Here is a 17,042-nt window from a genome sequence, read left to right on the forward strand (position 1 = left end):
TATGGCTTGTTTCCTAGTTTCTTGATCGGGAGCTAGACTCCTCCCCATTCTATATGTTCACATCCACAATGCAAGCTAGATGAGTATTTCAGAGGGGGTTGGTGTAGTTGGGGGTAAACTGTTCTTCCGTACCTTCAGCTGGATAGATGGGTAGCTTTTGTTATGCACACAGCACTTACATCAGATACATTGCTTATAAGGGCACGCTTGTTCTCACAGGGGGCTACTTGCTTGTCTACATTGCAGTCACACCCTGGAAGACCCTTATTTCAAACATTCAAAATAAATTCCTAGATTTAGTGTACTATTACAGATCAATTCAGTCTTAAAGATAACCCGAAGTGGGGTTCTAAGTATATCTGCACACAGAGGCTGGGTCTGCTTATATTACCCAGCCTCTATTGCTATCTGAATCTCCCCTAAGTTCCCATTGCGCTCTGCTGTCCCCCATAAATCACAGCCGTGCTGTCGACACGCAGTGTGTCACAGCGGGCTGTTTACTTATGTACTATTACTCTCGCTGCAGCCCCGCCTCCTGCATAGCTCTGGTCCCTTCCATCCCTGCTGATTGGAGGGAAGGGATGTGGGCAGGGACCAGAGCTATGCAGGAGGTGAGGGGAGCGCCGAGAGTGACAGTACAGAGGTAAACACAGCCCGCTGTGTGTCTACAGCGCAGCTGTGATTTGAGAGCATAGCAGAGCGCATGGGGAACTTAGGGGGGATTGATGTAGCAACAGAGGCTGGGCAGTATAGGCAGACCCAGCCTCTGTGTGCAGATATTCTTAGAACCCCACCTCAGATTCTCTTTAAATATCAGATCTTATTGCAACTCCTCCATGGATGTTTTACCTTTTGCAAGGCACAAAAATGTAATTGCTGAGGGTCACAATTACGACGGTTCCAAAAAGTGTTCTGATATATTGTGGCCTTTGAGTTCATTGGCAGGATTTCTAACTTGCTCCTCTATTCTTAGCTTGAGGCATCTAGTTGCCCTACCCATACTACATTCCACATCCTTGCCACAACAGTTTATAGTCTGCTTAATCTTAAAGAGACTCCATAACAAAAATTTCATCCGGTTTTCTTCCATCCTACAAGTTCCAAAATCTATTCTAATGTGTTTTGGCTTACTGCAGCACGTTCTACTATCACCATCTCTGTAATAAATCAACTTATCTCTCTCCTGTCAGACTTGTCGGCCTGTGTCTGGAAGGCTGCCAAGTTCTTCAGTGTTCTGTGATGCATCTCCCCCCTCCAGGCCCCTCTATGCACACTGCCTGTGTGTTATTTAGATTAGTGCAGCTTCTCTCTGCTCTATTATCTTTTACAAGCTGGATAAATCCTCCTCTGAGCTGGCTGGGCTTTCACATACTGAGGAATTACATACAGGCACAGCTGTCTGCACTCTGCAGGAAGAAACAGCCTGACACTTCAGTGGAAGATAGCTGCACAGGGAAAGAAACACACAAATGATATCTTGAGATTAAAAAGGAAGGCTGTATACAGCCTGCTTGTGTATGGATGTATTTTCTATGTGTGGACATACTGTACATCAACCTACTTCCTGTTTTGGTGGCCATTTTGTTTGTTTGGTTAAAAACAGTTTTAAAAAGTTTGTTTATACTTTTAATGCGGCGGGGAGCAGCGAAATTGTGACAGAGGGTAATAGATGTCCCCTAACGCACTGGTATGTTTACTTTTGTGCGATTTTAACAATACAGATTATCTTTAAAGCGGATCCGAGATGAAAAACTAACTGTAACAAGTAATGTGTCTATATATCTTATCTGAAGGTTAGATAGTTTACACAGCACATCTAGCTGCAAACAGCTTTAATAGAGTATGATTATTTCTTCCTGTGATACGACAGCAGCTATGTTGTTTGTAAACATTACACAGAGGCAGGCTTGTCTGCATCTTGAGCAAAACAAACCTAATTCTACCCCCCCCCCCCCCCCCTTGCATCTGAAATCTCTGGCTAGTAATACCTCCTGCCCAGACTGAGCTCCCATGAGCCCTTGCTACTGTCTGAAAGTGCCTTGGCTCTCTGAAAATTTGTGGGCGTGGCTTGTTTAGTTTATAGTGAATTAGAATATTAAAACAAAAGTATTTGGCTTAAGAAATGCCCTATAAACAATAGGGCAATAAGAAAGGAACACAATTATGCAATGAGTAAAAGTTCATCTTGGAAGCACTTTAAGGAGGATATTTAACCCAGGATTGTTCTTTATCCCAATCAGTAGCTGATACCGAACCCCCCCAACCCCCTTCCCATGAGAAATCTTTACTGTTTCTCAAATAGATCATATGCGGGGGGGGGGGGGGGGGGGTCATATCCTAACGTCACAGGGTGACGTTAGGATAATTTTAGCAGGCTCTTGCTAATATAATACTGGGTGTGTGTGTGCTTTTTCACTTGAGCCATGTGATTTTATAGAAATCACCCATATTGTTACATTAGCAAGATTTTTTTTCAAATCACTTGTGCTTAAAAAGCTCTCGCAGTGTGAACCAGCCCTCACATAAGTAATGGCAGTTAGTGCTGTCTTTTTTCCCCCATGTCTTCCAGTAGTAAAGATGATGTCCTAAAAGTTCTTCAAATGTATTTCCATTTGGTGTGGTGACCTTGTGGCCATAGGTCTCCCTTACCAGACTTACATTCCCTGCAAGGGGTGAAGGCTTCCTCCCTCCAAAAGGCCGGACTGGTGGACCATTGAAAATTTTTCCTAGAAAAGTATTTCTACTAATCTTTCAATCCAATGGAAAGCTCCATACTTATGCTAGAGCTCCCATCAGTATTGCGTTGCTTGTCCCCAGCCACACAAAAGATAACAGAAGTGCAATAATGTACACAGAATACAGCCTAATAAGAACAGACACTGTAGGTTCCTATAATCCTCTTGTTTCTGCAGTGCGAGTCCAGTAAAAATGGCACAGTAAATTTGGGCGCACCAGGCGTCGTTATGGGAATTACGGCTATAGGGGGCACTCAGGCAGTAATGGTGCGGTCAAGAGACTGAGCCCAAATTATGCTAAAAAGTGTAATTAGTCCGCCAGCATTGCTAGCAGCTGAATTACATCTTATGCCACAGCCCACAGCAGCCGGGGCAATGGTAATGGTAAAGAGAACCAGAGACAAAAGAAAAAATACCAGGGGCTTCCCCCAGCCCCATCAGCCTGGATCGCTCCCACGCCGCCTTTCTCCGCTGCCTCTGTCCGCCGGTACCGGGTCCCATCATTTCGGCCAGTCGACGCAAGTGCAGTGCGCTCCCTCGGTACTGCGCAGGTGCATGCGTACAGAGCTGGAGGGAGCCCCTGTGCATGCGGAAGACTGGTCGCGTCCGGCAGTAGTGACGGGACCCGGTACCGGCGACAAAGGCGGAGGACGGCGGCGTGGGAACAATCCAGGCTTATGGGGCTGGAGGAAGCCCCAGGTATGTCTAACATTTTTTTTCAGAGATCGTTCGTCTCTGGTTCCCTTTAACCTGCTGGGCGGTCTGGACGAGCTCAGCTCGTCCAGTACCGCCGGAGCCTGCCGCTCAGGCCCTGCTGGGCCGATTTGGCTCAAATAAAAAGCAGCACACGCAGCCAGCACTTTGCCAGCCGCGTGTGCTACCTGATCGCCGCTGCAGCGCGGCGATCCGCCGCATGCAGCGGCGAAAGAGGGTCCCCCCAGCCGCCTGAGCCCAGCGTAGCCGGAACAAAAAGTTCCGGCCAGCGCTAAGGGCTGGATCGGAGGCGGCTGACGTCAGGACGTCGGCTGACGTCCATGACGTCACTCCGCTCGTCGCCATGGCGACGAGGTAAGCGAAACACGGAAGGCCGCTCATTGCGGCCTTCCGTGTTACTCCTGGGCGCCGGAGGCGATCAGAAGAACGCATCCGGAGCGCCCTCTAGTGGGCTTTCATGCAGCCAACTTTGTTGTCTCAATCAGGGCTGTGGAGTCGGTGGTTCCATAAACTCGTCTGAGTTGAATGATTTTTGTACAAAATCCACAGCCCTGGTACGGTAAGGTAAGTATTAGACTAAGGAGTTGGAGCCATTTTGGGTACCTGGAGTTGGAGGTTTCATAAACTGAGGAGTCGGAGTTGGATGATTTTTGTACCGACTCCACAGCCCTTGTCCCAATGGGTAATTTGCATATTTCAGCAGTGATGCACTGGGAGAAATCTCGGAGCTAACTCCAACCTGAATTTTTGCAAATACTTTGTTTTAAGAAAGCAAATTTTTGTTTTTTGATTAACGTCATTTCAATATTTTTTTTTTACCTTAATTCTATTTTTGCTCTTTTGGAGCTTAAAAAGGAACATAGATAAGGTGGAAACAGGTGAAAAAGCTTTTGCGAGATCGCATTCACAGTGGGACGTTATGGTCGCACGTTATAAAGTCTTATAACGCAGCTTACCGCACTGCAATGCTAATCCTTTGGTCCGTTCAGTGTGACATTAAAGTCGTGTCAAAAATGTTGCTTGGTGGTAACTCACTGCTTGCATTGCATTACCTCTTAACGCAGACACGGTGCGACTTTACCATCGCATTAAACCGCAGCGTCCTACTGTGAAAAACAGCCTTAATCATGCCCAATGTGAGTTTCCACTCATTGGAACTACGTAAAGCAACAGATCTTCAGGCAATGTACATGTCTGAATGGATTCCATGCTTCACATAGGATCTGTTAAAATGTCAGTTGATCTGCAGCCTTCTGATTCAATTAAGTCAGTTTTCAGCTCCCTTCTCCCTCTATAATGTCATGTTACTAAATAAGGTGTTACAAAATTGATGTTATTGGGAATTGGAACCAATATGAGCAATTTGTAGCCCCCCCCCAAAAAAAAAGCCCATTTACTAAGTTACTATTTTTTGTTTTCTTTACAGGGAACAACCCATCCATATTGCGAACACAGTGAATCCAGCGCTGGAGACTTGGGCGCAGCCGCTGCCACCATAGGCCGTAATAGGAATTACGGCTATAGCAGCGCACAGGAAGTAACTTCGGCGCTGTCAGAGAATGGAGCTGAAGTTACTTTTAAACCACAATTCAGGTTCCAGCAATTGCTGGAAGTCAAATTATTTCATTCCCCACCATCCATGGCGGCCTGGAGGGAAATAGTATTTAACACGTCCAGGAACTTGTGCAGCAGCAGGATCGGCTGTATCCTGCGCCCAAGTCTCCTGTGCCGATTCCTCTTGTACACCCATATTGGGCTCTATTCACAAAGTAAAATAATCAAAGTAAGTTGTTCCTGATTCATTTCAGGTTACAGACTACCCAGCAAGCTCATGGTGAACCAGAATTCCTAGGAGTGTGTAAGAGGCTGCAATGTGCCATTACACATTACACACAAAGCCCATTTACTAAGTTAGGGCTGGTGCACACCGAGCGGCTTTTTCAGCGTTTCTGGATCCGCTTGGTCAATGTATCTCAATGGGGTGGTTCACACCAGAGCGGGAGGAGTTTTGCAGAAACGCATACTCCCGGGTGAGGAATTTTTTGGATTGTGGATGCGTTTCTGCCTCAATGTTAAGTATAGGAAAACCGCAAACCGCTCTGAAAAATGGCAGTTCAGAGCGGTTTTGCAGGCGTTTTTGTTACAGAAGTTGTTCAGTAACAGCTTTACTGTAACAAGATCTGAAATCTACCACACCAAAAACGCTTCACAAAACCGCAAAATGCTAGCTGAAACGTTACAGAAAAATAACAAAAAGCGTTTCAAAATCTGCTAGCATTTTGCGGACCTGCTAGCGGGTTTTGGTGTGCACCAGGCCTTACCAATTGTTTTTCTTTACAGGGAACAACCCATCCACATTGGGCTCTATTCACAAAGCATTACCGCATTTGGTAATGCTAAAAACTGCAGATTTTACCGTTCACCTTCACACATTACAATTCACTAAACCTGTTAACGCACTAAAAATTCTAGTCACCGACTAGCAAGAAATTGCAATTCACAAAGATTTGCGCATTCAGTTTACCGGCCAGTGTTCGGTATTTTTCTCCCGCTCATAGCATCCGATAAATCACTCTCCCCATGCTTATTCTGTGCGGTAGATTTGACAGACAGCCTTTGGGGAGAGCCAGTCAGCCAATAGGGAGAGCTACACAGCCCTGCTTCTAATCCTGATTTGAAAGCAAGGGGTATCAGGCAGGAGTTATACTGTATTATAGCATACAGAAGAGCTCCCCCTGGTGGCTGCAGCACATCTAAAGGAATGACTGGGATGCATAGGACATAAAACCTTCGATACATGCAGCTCCTTGCTTGCCCACTGACCTGCTACATGGCTTGTTAAGGGCTCGTTCACACTAAGGGCATTTTTGCCCTTTTTTCAAGCGCAGGCAATTTTCAAAATCGCCCTAAAAACACTTGTGCAATGATTCCTTATGAGAGAGTTCACATCTGATCGGTTCATTTTCGATCTGCTCAGGAAAGCGCTGCATGTACCATTTTTGAGGAGATTCTGCCTCAACGGAAGGTATAGGAAATACGCAAAATGCTCACAATTGCTTTGTGCAGTGATTGTGTTTGCGGTTTTAAGAATACATTGTATTTATTCTTTTCTGGGTCAAAGAGTTCACTTCCTTGCGTCAGGGAGTATATATATTAAAAAAAAAAAAAAGCACTTTTAACAAAAATGCATTGCCCACCCAAGCACCGGGAATTGCAAAAAAAAAAAAAAAAAAAAGTGTCAAACTCCCAACGCGAACGGAATGCAATGTGAACAAGGCCTTAGTGTCACTTATCAAGCAAGGCTTAGTGAATTGAGGCATGTTTGTTCGGTAAATTACCGAACTTCTGCCTCATGCGCAAGATCTTTAGTGAATTTGGGGAAAAAAAAAGTGTAAAATACCGAATGAGGTATATTACCAAACAAATTGATTTTACCCAACTGGCCTTTATGAATAGAGCCCATTGTGCGAAATCAGGACAAGCAAGACAATTGGGAAAATTCCCCAACTTCCCCATTAAAGAGAGTCTGAAGCCTTTTAAAAATCCTTTTTATTAGACATTTATGTAAAGCAGTATAAAATGCTGTATTCCTGCGGCAGTATGAGGTAATTAAACCCCTCAAATCCCCGGAGGCAAAATTCAGGGAGTGCTTCCGTGTAGAGGCAGAGCTTTGTGCTGTAGCTCTGCCTCTACTCGTGTCAATCCCCGCCCCTCAGTCTTCTTTCACTGAGGGGGCAGGGAGAGGCGGAGATTAGCGTGGAGATTGATGTGACTGGAGGCAGAGCTACAGCTGTAAGCTCTGCCTCTCCGGGGCAGCAAAATCCACGACCTGAAAAGTTGTGGAATTTTGCCCTGGTATTTGGGGGGTTTAACCTCTTTGGCTGTAATCCTGAGCTAGGGTTGGGGCGGAAAACTGCAGCTCAGAGCAGTAATCCCGGCCTGTACTTAGGGTAGCCGCCAGAGGCTGTATGCAGAGCAATGCGCGCAGTGGGCGTTTCTACATACCTCCCAGGGGATCCCGATATCTGCTTCCATTCTTCTTCTGCTCCTCCAAGGCTCTGCTTCCCCCTGGTGAGATTGACGGCTGTTGTCATGACGACAGCCGGCAATCTCACTTTAGGGTTGCAGTGCCACCCAGAGGATGGAGGGAAAACTGCAGTGCTGGAGCCAGGGAGGTGAGCGATTGCTGGAACTACTGCAGATATCTCTGGCAGCAGGATTTTTTTTCCAGGTTTTAGGGTCTGAATGGGTGCAAGAAAATTGCACTGCTTTTAGACCCTAAAATCCGGAAAGAATCATAACGCCAAGGGGGTTAATCACCTCGGTCAGCCGCGGGAATGCAGCGTTTTAGCTAGGCTGATACTGCTTTACATAAATGTATAATAAAAAGAGGATTTTTAAAAGGCTTCAGACCCTCTTTAACTTCCATGACATGGAGAGCTCTGGAAGAATAGAGTGGAAAAGCCTGCCCCTCTACCCCAATGCCCTCGCCTATGTCAAGAACATGGGGGTCATCCTCTTCCTAAGCACTGGAAGTGGAGGGTAACCATCATTATACCCCTGAGGGGATGGCTTAAGGGGTATCTAGAACTACTTACCTCTATCTCATGCCTATATCCTCCAAGTGCTGATTAAAGAATCTTCCCCACTTGTCACTGACTGAATTGATACCAGCAAGACGGTCGTCAAGGATCCGCTGATCCTAGGTGGATGTACAAGGTTTAGGAAAACTTGCAGAGAGGATGTGGAGGTAGAGGCTGATAGCCGATGCCCCCCTGAGACCAAGTCTAGCTCATGCAAGTGGCATTGTGGCAGCCTATTGTACACTGATGGGTAAGTAGGAGTGAAACCAATCTTCCTGCCCCCTGACTGTGTGATACACCCACAAAACACTTAAAAGGGACTCCGAGCAGTGCAGAAACTATGGAAAGATGCATACCATTTTGAAGCTCTCTTTCTCCTCTTTCCAACAATATGTAAACCGCCGCCCTACGCCTTTTAGTTTTCAATATTTTTGCAATGAAAATCGCGGCGGCCGCGATTTCGATCGCAAAAATGGCGAAAACTAAAAGGCGTAGGGAGGCGGTTTATATATCGTTGGAAAGAGGAGAAAGAGAGCTTCAAAATGGTATGCATCTTTCCATAGTTTCTGCACTACTCGGAGTCCCTTTAAGTCGGAGGAGAGGAGCTTTACTCTAACAATCTCCTGTATAACTGTACAGCTGTTTACCAAAAAAGGCCATGTTACCTTGTGCCAGCCAATTTCTTCATATACATATGTACTGACTATTGCTGCTACTGGAAGCATAGATCCGTTGAGGCAAAAAAAATTGATTTCAAAATGTTTTTATTGGAATCAAAAACAGTTGTGAAAATTTCAATCACAGTGTACAGCTGGTACTATTGAGAATGTTATAACAGTAGTATCACAATTATAGCTATACACAAATTGCTTCCTTATAGTACAGAATGAAATACCAATGATCCATACACATTCTTTTTTTGCCCACTAATCCTCCCACCATCACTCTGTTTCATAATGGATCTCAACAAATATCATCCTACCGACAGGTATCAAGGCATCTATCAACACCAGGGGAAGTCCTGCTGAGCAGACCAAAATCACAGTAGGGGATAGTATGTGTATTGGTCAGGGATCCCTATAGTAAATACAGCATCCCTGGCAACAACATTGACATTTGCAGTGGCAGCAAATCCACTGCTTTTGCCAGGAATCCATGTACAGCTGCAATACCAATGGTGAAGGATACATTGTCTGTCATTTTAAAAAACATCTTCCTAGCATAACTGTCACAGAGCCCCTAGTGGCCGGACCGCAAAATGCCTTCCAATCGGTTTTAGCACACAGACCATGCAAGCTGTAGTCGCAATCAGTGCGCAGAAACCGCTGGAATTTTGGCAGCAGACCAACTAGAAGGGAGCCTGTGAGTTACGGTAATACAATTTACACACTATGTCAGGGTATAACTGCCACCACACCTGTTACCATGGGACAGAGGAGCCCACTGACTGGCTGATTCTAGACCTGCAAATAAAACGGTTAAACACACACTATTCTGTCTAGCTAGCAACAATAGTAGCGACTCTTCAGAGACCAGGGTTCAGTTTGTACGGCTGAACAGCAGGGTAGCTGAATAAATAAATGACGGTAGCGTCATTTATTAAATATGCAATATGAATAATATATACAGAAAATCGTTAAAATCAACAATTATAGAGACAAATAATAGCACAGTATGAAAATAAAAGAGAGAAAATACTTAGGTTCGTGGAAATATGTCCTTCTGGGAAAACTCAAAGTTCTTAGTTTCAGTTCAGTTCAGGAGCAAAGTTCAGACAAGATGGCCACCACTGTTCCTCAGAGTGGCAGCATTCTCCCATGAAGATGGAATTTGGAGGAATGAGGGAAGAGTCCCTGGCAAACACTTTTGACTGATCCCCATCTCTGGGTGGAGAATCAGGTCCAGCCCAGGGGCTGGACAGGGGACGGTTAACTCCCTGGATGGGTTCCTGGTGCCCACCAAATATGACATTTTCCATATCTCGGCTTACGCTTCCCGCACACACTCAACGGCCACAGATTCATGTTCCTCAGAATATGACAGTTCATATGACATCAAACTTGGGTGCTGTCGCATGCCCGGTTACCAAATAGCGGAATACCTCGGGTTCTGGGTATGTAAGGGGCCTCAATTTAATCGGAGCAGTGCTTTTCGGCGCTGCTAGATTTGGGCGCAGTCGGCGCCGCCATAGACTATAATAGGAAGCAGTCTATAGCAGCGCTCAGTGAGTAACGTCGGGGCCGTCAGGAGACGGAGCCAAGGTTGCTTAAAAAAACAATAATTCGGCCTCCAGCAATCGCTGTAAGCCGAAATATTTCATTCCCCCACTATCCATGGCGGCCTAGAGGGGGAATAGTAATGAATACGGCCCGGACTTGTATAGAAGCAGGGTCAGCCATATACAGGCTGTATCCTGCGCCCAAGTCTACCGGTGCCGATTTCAAATGTACTCCAATTTAATATCAAAATATTCACCAGATCCGGACCAGCAGAATGAGATAACTTTCATACCTCTCATATGAACGGTATTACTTAAACATGCTAAAAATCATATACAGCATTCACTTTCTTTCTGCTGCTGGCGGTGCCAGGCAATCGGGCCTCCTGCTGAGCTTATCCTGGCTTCTTCAAAAGGCAGTGACACTTGCCAGTTGGTTGCTGCTGGGGCTTTCACACCTGGTGTCACTGGCCAGGAAAGGGTAGCTGGCATGTCATGGAAAGCTTTCCCTGGTGGTCTAGTAGTATCCTTTTGTATTTCCAATGATTTTTCCCTGGTGGTCCAAAGATCCCCCTTCACCCTTCCAATGCTTTCACTGGTGCTCTAGTGCAATTTCCCAACCCTGTCCTCAAGGCTCACCAACAGTACGTTTTGCAGAAAACCACAAACATGCACAGGTAGAGTAATAAGCCTCTCAGCAGAGCTGATTAACTACTTCTGTGGATTTCCATAAACCACGCACTGTTGGTGGGCACTGAGGACAGGGTTGAGGAACACTCTTCCTGGTGGACTACATTCCATAGCTCTCCCTATTGGTTGGATAGTGTACTGGTTAAAGGAGTCATCAGGCAAAAGTCATTCACTTTTACGCGTTGAACCACTAACGCGTAAAAATGTATGTGTTAATGTTCCTGCACCAGCGGGAATGCGTAAAAATGTATGCAATGCGGCCCGCCGACCCCGAGGTCGGCAAAAACTAAACTAGCTGACGGAGGGGGACCAGAGCAGCAGTGAGTGACTACGAGGGCACAGGATGGCTGCATGGGGCTGGTAGAAGCCCCAGGTAAGTGAAACTCTCTTTTTTTTTTTTTGCCTGATGACTCCTTTAAAGAGGAGCTGTTAGGCATAGTGTCTCCGGAAAAAAAAACACATATATAAGTAGATAAATACTTGCTGTACTTACATAACATATGCATTGCACTGTCCATGTTTTGCCTTGCAGCGAGTTATATATAGTAAATAAAGAGATTTCTATTCCTGGGAGGTTCCATTTTAGGAAGACTGTGTGTGAAGCCAATCGTGATGTCATATCCTCCCTTACTGTTTGCCCTCCTCCTTCTGATTTAGTATGCATTAGCACTCCCTTTTCCCAGCCCTCTGACACTCCCACCAAGGTATGGCTTCTCATACATCATCAATGTGCGACTCTGTGGAGCTTGTTTATGTCTGAGGACAGGATGTCAAAAACTGCTAAAGAGGATGAGTGATTTCCCAACTTACTGAAATCCTGTCTGCATGTACGTTTTTGCAGCAGTGACATAGCCTAAAGACTGCACTTGGTTTCATCCTTCGTTACACGTTACTTTTCATGCACACTGAATCCTCTTTAGAGGTGTGTGACAGCATGATCAGTTACTGGCTAATGATAGACAGACCAAACATGTCATGTCACAACTCCTCTGCACACTTATATTGTTGCAGTTTGTCATAGGCGTATCTGTGTAAAATAGCTCCTATGTCAACCACTATAACTGCGCCAGCCTCCAGCAGAGAGCCTCCTTCCATGCATTCTAAATGCTAGCTAGTAGCTACACACCACACAATTCTTATGCTGGGCATACACGGCGCATTTTATATTATCAATAGAGCCGCTGATGGCTCGGTTGATAATATTTAACCTGTCCGATCACCGCAGCGGGTCGATACCGTGCTTGATCCCCGCAGGCGGACAATGCAGAAAACGAATCGCTGATAAGGAAGTGGCCACGGGGACGAGCGGGAATCGATCCGCGCGGACGAGCGGGGATGCGCCAGCATTGTGCCAGCGGCCCGATTCCGGCGCATAAACGTGCCGTGTATGTCCAGCATTAGGCAGATTTATCAGCCAGATCGATTATTACCAACATGTTCTGATTTTCAATGGTTTTGCCGTTTGTTTTTCATAGAAGTGAACACAATTTCATTAGAAAAATTGCTTTGAAAAACTTAGTTCAGATGGAACACATTGAAAATAATCGAACTAGCAGGTAAATCTGCCAGACAAATGTATGGTGTGTACCTAGCCATGTACTGTCCTATGTCGAGCGGAGGAGAGGCAGGAGGCTGCATGTACTGTTTTATGGAGAGGGGAAGAGAGGCATGAGGGTGCATGTACTGTCCTATGGAGAGGGGGAGAGGCAGGAGGCTGCATGTACTGTCCTATGGAGAGGGGAGGAGAGGCAGGCGACTGCATGTACTGTGCTATGGAGAGGGGAGGAGAGGCAGGAGGGTGCATGTACTGTCCTATGGAGAGGGGAGGAGAAGCAGGAGGGTGCATGTACTGTCCTATAGAGAGGGGGAGAGGCAGGAGGGTGCATGTACTGTCCTATGGAGAGGGAAGGAGAGGCAGGCGACTGCATGTACTGTGCTATGGAGAGGGGAGGAGAGGCAAGAGGGTGCATGTACTGTCCTATGGAGAGGGGAGGAGAAGCAGGAGGGTGCATGTACTGTCCTATAGAGAGGGGGAGAGGCAGGAGGGTGCATGTACTGTCCTATGGAGAGGGGAGGAGAAGCAGGAGGGTGCATGTACTGTCCTATAGAGAGGGGAGGAGAAGCAGGAGGGTGCATGTACTGTCCTATAGAGAGGGGGAGAGGCAGGAGGGTGCATGTACTGTCCTATGGAGAGGGGGAGATGCAGGAGGCTGCATATACTGTCCTATGGAGAGGGGAGGAGGGGCAAGAGGCTGCATGCACTGTGCTATGGAGAGGGGAGGAGAGGCAGGAGGGTGCATGTACTGTCCTATGGAGAGACAGAAGGGTGCATGTACTGTCCTATGGAGAGGGGGAGAGGAAGGAGGCTGCATATACTTTCCTATGGAAAGGGGAGGAGGGGCAGGAGGCTGCATATACTTTTCTATGGAAAGGGGAGGAGGGGCAGGAGGCTGCATGTACTGTGCTATGGAGAGGGGAGGAGAGGCAGGAGGGTGCATGTACTGTCCTATGGAGAGGCAGGAGGGTGCATGTACTGTCCTATGGAGAGGGGAGGAGAAGCAGGAGGGTGCATGTACTGTCCTATAGAGAGGGGGAGAGGCAGGAGGCTGCATATACTGTCCTATGGAAAGGGGAGGAGGGGCAGGAGGCTGCATATACTTTCCTATGGAAAGGGGAGGAGGGGCAGGAGGCTGCATGTACTGTGCTATGGAGAGGGGAGGAGAGGCAGGAGGGTGCATGTACTGTCCTATGGAGAGGCAGGAGGGTGCATGTACTGTCCTATGGAGAGGGGGAGAGGCAGGAGGCTGCATATACTTTCCTATGGAAAGGGGAGGAGGGGCAGGAGGCTGCATGTACTGTGCTATGGAGAGGGGAGGAGAGGCAGGAGGGTGCATGTACTGTCCTATGGAGAGGCAGGAGGGTGCATGTACTGTCCTATGGAGAGGGGAGGAGAAGCAGGAGGGTGCATGTACTGTCCTATAGAGAGGGGGAGAGGCAGGAGGCTGCATATACTTTCCTATGGAAAGGGGAGGAGGGGCAGGAGGCTGCATATACTTTCCTATGGAAAGGGGAGGAGGGGCAGGCGACTGCATGTAGTGTGCTATGGAGAGGGGAGGAGAGGCAGGAGGGTGCATGTACTGTCCTATAGAGAGGGGGAGAGGAAGGAGGGTGCATGTACTGTCCTACGGAGAGGGGAGGAGAAGCAGGAGGGTGCATGTACTGTCCTATAGAGAGGGGAAGAGGCAGGAGGCTGCATATACTGTCCTATGGAGAGGGGAGGAGAAGCAGGAGGGTGCATGTACTGTCCTATAGAGAGGGGGAGAGGAAGGAGGGTGCATGTACTGTCCTATGGAGAGGGGAGGAGAAGCAGGAGGGTGCATGTACTGTCCTATAGAGAGGGGGAGAGGCAGGAGGCTGCATATACTGTCCTATAGAGAGGGGAGGAGGGGCAGGAGGCTGCATGTACTGTGCTATGGAGAGGGGAGGAGAGGCAGGAGGTTGCATGTACTGTCCTATGGAGAGGGGAGGAGGGGCAGGAGGCTGCATGTACTGTGCTATGGAGAGGGGAGGAGAGGCAGGAGGTTGCATGTACTGTCCTATGGAGGGAGAGGAGAGGCAGCTACGCCTCGGCTCCTCTCTGATTGGCAATACAGAGACGTCACCGACGTCATCTTTAGTTGCCGACGGAGTGCACAGGAGGCTGCTTGCGTTGGTGACCAGAAGGACGGTGGAGATCGTTGGCGGATGCCGGAGCGCGGATCCCAGACCCGGAGGAGGGAAGACCCCATGTGGACAGACGGAAGACCGGCAGAGGGGAACCCCATCGCATTGCTTGCTGAGACTGCTGAAAGAGGAAGAAGAAAAAGAGCAACGTGTGGTAATGTATTTTTTTTATTATTACAGGTACCACTGCTGCACATCTCTGCAAGCTAATGGGGCAGACCTATACCTATAACGATACTAGGGGCAGATATATAACTGCACTGGTTGAAGCTCTATACTGGGGGCAGATGCAGACCTATACCTATAACGATACTAGGGGCAGATATATAACTGCACTGGTTGAAGCTCTATACTGGAGGCAGATGCAGACCTATACCTATAACGATACTAGGGGCAGATATATAACTGCACTGGTTGAAGCTCTATACTGGGGGCAGATGCAGACCTATACCGGGGGCAGACCTACGCCTATACTGGGGGCAGATGTATGCCTATACTGGGGGCAGATGTATGCCTATACTGGGGGCAGATGTATGCCTATACTGGGGGCAGACGTGTGCATCTACCCCCAGTATAGGTATAGTTCTGCCCCCAGTATAAGTATACATATACCCCCAGTATAGGTATAGTTCTGCCCCCAGTATAGGTATAGTTCTGCCCCCAGTATAGGTATACATATACCCCCAGTATAGTTCTGTCCCTGGTATAGGGGCGTATCTGCCCCCAGCATAGGTATAGGTCTACCCCCAGTATAGTTATAGTTTTGCCCCCAGTATAGGTATGTTTCTGCCCCAGCATAGGTGCACATCTGCCCCCAGTGTAGGTATAGGTCTTTCCCCAGTATAGGTATGCACCTGGTAGAGGTCTGTCCCCGGTATAGGTCTTCTCCCCCCCCCCATGTAGGTATGTCTTCCCCAGTATAGGTCTGCCCCCGGCGTGGGTATGCGTCTGCCCTTTGTATAGATCTGCCCCCAGTTTAGCTATAGCCCTATCTTCCCCCAATATAGGTCTTCCCCCAGTGTAGGTATAGGTCTTCCCCCAGTGTAGGTATAGGTCTTCCCCCAATATAGGTCTTCCCCCAGTGTAGGTATAGGTCTGCCCCCGATATAGGTCTTTCCCCAGTGTAGGTATAGGTCTGCCCCCATATAGGTCTTCCCCCAATATAGGTCTTCCCCCAGTGTAGGTATAGGTCTGCCCCCGATATAGGTCTTTCCCCAGTGTAGGTATAGGTCTGCCCCCATATAGGTCTTCCCCCAGTGTAGGTATAGGTCTGCCCCCATATAGGTCTTCCCCCAATATAGGTCTTCCCCCAGTTTAGGTATAGGTCTGCCCCCATATAGGTCTTTCCCCAGTGTAGGTATAGGTCTGCCCCCAATATAGGTCTTCCCCCAGTGTAGGTATAGGTCTGCCCCCATATAGGTCTTCCCCCAGTGTAGGTATAGGTCTGCCCCCATATAGGTCTTCCCCCAGTGTAGGTATAGGTCTGCCCCCATATAGGTCTTTCCCCAGTATAGGTCTGCCCCCATATAGGTCTTTCCCCAGTGTAGGTATAGGTCTGCCCCCATATAGGTCTTTCCCCAGTGTAGGTATAGGTCTGCCCCCGATATAGGTCTTCCCCCAGTGTAGGTATAGGTCTGCCCTCGATATAGGTCTTCCCCCAGTGTAGGTATAGGTCTGCCCCCGATATAGGTTTTTCCCCCAGTGTAGGTATAGGTCTGCCCCCATATAGGTCTTCCCCTAGTGTAGGTATAGGTCTGCCCCCATATAGGTCTTTCCCCAGTGTAGGTATAGGTCTGCCCCCATATAGGTCTTTCCCCAATATAGGTCTTCCCCCAGTGTAGGTATAGGTCTGCCCCCGATATAGGTCTTCCCCCAGTGTAGGTATAGGTCCTCCCCCGATATAGATCTTCCCCCAGTGTAGGTATAGGTCTGCCCCCATATAGGTCTTCCCCCAATATAGGTCTTTCCCCAGTGTAGGTATAGGTCTGCCCCCAATATAGGTCTTTCCCCAGTGTAGGTATAGGTCTGCCCCCATATAGATCTTCCCCCAGTGTAGGTATAGGTCTGCCCCCATATAGGTCTTTCCCCAGTGTAGGTATAGGTCTTCCCCCAATATAGGTCTTTCCCCAGTGTAGGTATAGGTCTGCCCCCATTTGTATGCAGAGATGCGCAGCGGTGGTGCGTGTAATAAAAAAAAAAAGAATACATTACCACACGTCGCTCTTCTCTGTCAGCAGCCTCGGCAAGTTCCCCTCCGGCTGGATTAGTCTTCCGTCCGTCCGCATAGGGTCTTCCCTCCTCCGGGTCTGGATCCGTTCTCCGCCATCTCCTGTCTTCTGTCTCCCGTCTTCTGGTCGCCGCTGCAAACAGCCTCATATT

This window comes from Hyperolius riggenbachi, chromosome 5 (assembly GCF_040937935.1).
Source record: "Hyperolius riggenbachi isolate aHypRig1 chromosome 5, aHypRig1.pri, whole genome shotgun sequence".
Taxonomy (NCBI): domain Eukaryota; kingdom Metazoa; phylum Chordata; class Amphibia; order Anura; family Hyperoliidae; genus Hyperolius; species Hyperolius riggenbachi.